At 45.0% G+C, this 5,044-nt stretch overlaps 1 non-coding gene across 1 annotated transcript; it reads right to left on the bottom strand.

Annotated features, from left to right (window-relative positions):
* Nucleotides 1-2,685: 2,685 nt before the first annotated feature.
* trnap-cgg (transfer RNA proline (anticodon CGG)) lies at nucleotides 2,686-2,774 on the bottom strand. The gene is given in 2 exon segments: nucleotides 2,686-2,721; nucleotides 2,739-2,774. It is a non-coding gene; the product is annotated as a tRNA-Pro (tRNA).
* Between the last annotated feature and the right edge of the window lie 2,270 nt (nucleotides 2,775-5,044).

Below are 5,044 nucleotides of genomic sequence, written 5' to 3'. Positions count from 1 at the left end.
AAGGTGCAACCATATGACCAGAAATGTAACCTGAGAAAACAGAACAGTAGAAAAGGGAAAGCAAAACTGAATGCTGGTCGTCGGAAGTTCAGGAACAGCTGCAGGAAAAATCTGCAGTTTCATCTGTCTCGCACACAGCAGTCATGAAGTAGTGCGGAACATTCTGTCACTCAGCGTTTTCCATGTTAATGTGGAACCTGTCTGGCAGAGTTTGCTGATTGGTGTTCTTCAGTCCGAACACTAACCCGCTATTCCGCACTCTCCTGTATATCATGACCTGGACTATTCCCGGATCGACCTGTCTTCGGTCCAAAATCGGTTGCCTTCACATTGATCTGCCCCACTGTGTACTCCATGGTTCCTCGGTCTTCTCTGCAGGAAGGTTTCAATTGCAAACCCTTCCCAAAATGTGTGCTTTCTTCCCTCTTCAGCATTTTCCCCAGTCCACATCCGTTCGGTGTTCAACTCCGAAAACAGATAGAGAAAGTCAGGGGTAAGGGCGAGACCGGTAGTCACCCCATTGTTTCTAGACTTTTCATTCCATTCTCATACCACCAAATTTCGTGGAAATTATTATTGCGAACTTTTCCTTTCATGACTCACAAACCTAAACTGTGTGACGGTGAGAACATTTGGAAACTGCTAAGTGTTTAAGTGAATGCGCTGAAAGCTGTTTACCCAAACCAACAGCTCACGACGAGAATTGTTCCAGCAACTTTTTATGTATTTTAATTGATTTAATGTAATCTATAATATCCCTAATCAGTCCTGGCTTAATTATTTTTCCAATGTACTTTTGCGCTTCGCCATTCATGTATTATGTATTGGAATAAATACCGCCACTTGTCCATTGTCATGAGATTTAATGTAGTTTTCCAGCCTTCCCCAGACAAACTGCCGCTGCTCGGGCATATCTTCCTTTGCCATGTTTGCTGTAAGAGTCATTTTCAACTTTCTTTCTCCTGGCGAATGAAGCCTTTATCCAGAGGAGAATCCGGTGCCAGGTTGGAGCTGAATGTTGAAGACCTTGAGGTAACCGATCTAAGAACCATACGTGTAGTTTATATTGACTCCCTTTCTGCGTTATGCTGAAGTGGATCAGGTCACCCTTCCCATTCTCAGCAGGAAAAAATACAACGTCATTCCCAATTTCAGGATTATGTCGGATACGGTAAAGTTGCAGGATACGTGCAGTGATATGGCGGGGAGTGGTTGGGTGGTGGGGGGGGGGGGGGGTTGCTGATAAAATTAAGCGTTTAGTCTTCGTAAAGTGTTGCCAGTTTTGTGTATTTGGAAAGTCCACACTGTTGCAGGATATAATGAGATTCACTGATTTTTGTTTGGGAAACAGATTGCGGAATTGGACTTCAGGGGAGATAATAAAATTCACGAATGCAGAAGTATAGGATATGGGCCAAACACAGGCAAATTGGACCTTCTGAGAACGGCACCTTAGTACACACGGTCGATAAAGCCGAGTGTCCTATTTCCCTTCTGTATGACTCTCTGAGATCTTCGGATTGTCGACAGAACAACAGCTGCGTTTAATTGAATAAATAATGATTGTGTCCCTTTCACGCCTCTTGATTTTCAGTGAAGAGAGGTTTCACAATGTTACCAGTGAAACAAATGGCTGCAGATTCTGGAATCTGGAGGAAACCTCTATGTTGCTGGAGGAAATCAACAAGCCAGGCAGCATCCGTGGAGAAATGCAGGCAGTCCGTGTTTGTCAGAATATTCCTTCAGAACGTTTCCGCCTGGTTTCAAACCAGCGGCCTTTCCCGTGGTAAGCGATAGTGAGAATCACTGCACTACAGAAACACTGTCGGACGATTCCTGTAGACCACGGCAGCAGGTCTGGACAAACCAATGCGCAACGCACACTGCCAGATGGTTGTGTGCTACTGCGACATGAGCTTGACGGCTGAATATCTGGAAAAAAAAGTTCTCTGCAGCAATAAAGGATTGAATCCATCGGACCATTCCTGCTGATCCCAACACCCCGACATAATCCTGCCGCTAAAGAACATGGCTCCCGCTGAATCAAGTCAAGGGATGTGAACTGCACAACACATTTCACAGTCCCGCTGTGGTCTCCAGCCTTCCTTCCTGTGTGTGACAGACGGAAGGAGAGAGGTGTAAATCTGAATGACAAAAAGGAAACAGTAACAGAAAGAAACTGATAACAATGACGTCTGCTCAGGGGTCTGTGGGAGAGAAACGGAGAGAGAGACGATGAGTGGATGAGTTAGAAGGAGACGTGGCAGGAAACAGACAGCGAGATCATGAAGGCGGTGATCGTGTTTCATGCTGTGTTCTCAGGACTGACCTGTTCCTGGCCTTCGTCCGGCCTCCGGTAGGATTGAAGGGTCGATCGGGTGTTTTCAAACAAATATCGCATTCCATGTTTATTTTCAGCAATATCTTTGGGCAGCTGAGGTCAAGGTGAATGGCAACGGCAGGAAAACACACTCTCCTCACGGCAGTAGTCAAAATGGTGTTCCTACCCAGGGTCGAACTGGGGACCTTTCGTGTGTGAGGTGAACGTGATAACCGCCGCACGACAGAAAGCGTTGAACACTTTCGCATTTACACGAAGGACTTCCACTGAACGTTGGCGTGGGAAGAGGCAGATTTTGGAATGTTTCCTCCGTGTTCAAAATGCCCATCAGCTGGTGAATAAATGGGCTCGTCCGGGATTTGAATCCGGGACCTCTCGCATATTATGCACTTCAACACCCGAAGCGAGAATCATACCACTAGACCAACGAGCCCACATCCGGCTATAACATCACAATTGCACAATGAAATAGTTCAAATTTAGTTGTTGAAAGCCCGCTGTCATTTTTGTTGCTGAATGTGGCAATCCGATGGAGATGAACAAGGAAAGAATGAACAAGAGGAGGAAGAATATTCTAAACTGACCATCACCAGAAATGTTCACGAATTCGAATCCATTTGTTCACAGGAATAAGAGAAGAAACTTCAGAGAAAATGGAAGCAGAGAAGATGGAACATAGAGGAAGAGAATAAGAGAACATCAACCTTTGAAACAGAATTCTTATTATGATATAACCCTGTAACAAATCCGAAGAACATCGAGAAATGCAAGTTGAATCGTTGTTAAGGATCTTCTTATTTCCGTCTTACGATTCTCACACTGAGAAGAAGCAACAACCTGAATGGAGTTCATTGCTGCTGCGCTCTGTGTTATTCGAGGATGACCAGGCAATTTCGGAGAAACTAATTCTGAGAAAACAATTCGCGCACTGGAATGTTTTCTCTTTATAAAGAGAGGCCGGTACTGTTATCCCGGAATAACTTGCACACAACTTGATAACATCGTACATCAGAAAGAAAGTGAGGGAGAACTGAAACACGGGTGCACTTTTAATTGCGGATGGGATGTGAGTGGTGAGGACAGCTTGTGCTTTTCACATTCAACAAACAGAGAAAGTCGTTGATCCCAGGGAACATTACACGATTAAACTTCATTGAAAGCTCTGGATCAGGCACGCAAGCCCAGTGCGATCAAAATGCTATTAATGAACGGAGTTACTCAAATCTCCCGTCCTGGGAACGGTTCAGAGGTGGAAGGCTTTATATCCAGACCTAATTGAGAACCAAAGGTACACGGTCTTTGCCTGCGTCATTCGCGGAGAAATAAGTTCATGAAGGTGAACAAATTCGATCAATCAGCTGCCTCCTTCGCTGGAAGCGTTTTCATGCCGGTTGCTTCCTGTTACCTGGTGTCTCGTTAAACCTGTCTCGTTAAACAGAAAAATGAACAATTGGTTTCAAACCCCTTCCCACTTAAGGGGTTTGAAAACTTGGCCCATTGATTCGATTGTTCATCTTATTTGACATCTGAGGACGTGTTCTGAATGGGTGGTGAGATCACACTGAAAGACCGAAGTGTGGCAGTCAGGTTGCGGGACAGGGTTTGTGGAATGTGCGATTGGATGCGAGGAAGTGTTCAGTGAATCAGGCGGAATAGGCAGTGTTGAGAATCTCTTCCTGGATCCGGTGACACAATGATGGGAAGTGGGCGGAGCAGAGAATCTGAAGAAATGAGTAGAATCTGAAACAATTCCCTCGTCAGAAGACGAACAAGTGCAGTGAATGAAAGTTGAAACTCATAACTACAGCAATAGGACCTGGCTTCAACTACCGGCAGAGCCTTTCACTTATGGGGTGAATTGACGTGCGATGAAAGCGAGTTCCATGCAAGCACCGCCATTCACGCACCTGCAAACATAAACCAAAATGCCGCAAAAAGGATGAGAAGAAATAAATCATTCGTCAAAAACTCTACAGTTCTGGCGGTGTCTCCGGAGAGAGAAAGAGGGAGAGAGATTTCAACAGGTGACATTTGCGATTGCTTTGTTTTCCGTCTCCTTGCGTTTTCCGCTGTATTTTTGTTCTGGCTGATAATCGTTTGCAAAAAGCAGGAGTCTTCTGCTTTGCGACCTTGCCATGGTTCTGCTGGCAAACTATTTCACACCAAGTTACACAGTACTTTTCGACTCTAACGCCGACTATTTCGCTGTGTCTTTCAAGACACGGGATACGCTGCCTTACGGATATGAGTTAAAATTTATAAATGCATCCAAATGCTTCGTATAAATATGGGGGACGCTCCTGACACGTGGACAACCTCCTCATTAACTCACCACTCTTCGGTAGCCTCGCAGTGACACGGTTCACCCAAGGACCAATGCAGGATCATCGTCACGGTGAACTGTGATGTATAGATTTTGTTCTGCAGAACATTTACCGATGTATTTTAATCGTGCAACATAAAACCCTAGTGGAAAAGAAGGAATAGGTATACGCCCAACAGAAATCGTGGGTTTCGAACCCACACCTCAATGGAGAATGGAGAAATAGTCCTGCACCTTCGATCGCTCGGCCAAACCACAACACAGCAAAGCTTTTCTTTCCACTCATTACACAATTGCGCTTATCGTTTGAGTATGTTAATCTTGGAAGTTTTGAAACTCTTTATCCTTGATCCTGTGTTTGAGGCTTGATGCGTTTTCCC

Source organism: Pristis pectinata, chromosome 34 (assembly GCF_009764475.1).
Source record: "Pristis pectinata isolate sPriPec2 chromosome 34, sPriPec2.1.pri, whole genome shotgun sequence".
In the NCBI taxonomy this organism is placed as follows: Eukaryota; Metazoa; Chordata; class Chondrichthyes; order Rhinopristiformes; family Pristidae; genus Pristis; species Pristis pectinata.
This window is presented reverse-complemented; position numbering and strand designations above follow the sequence as displayed.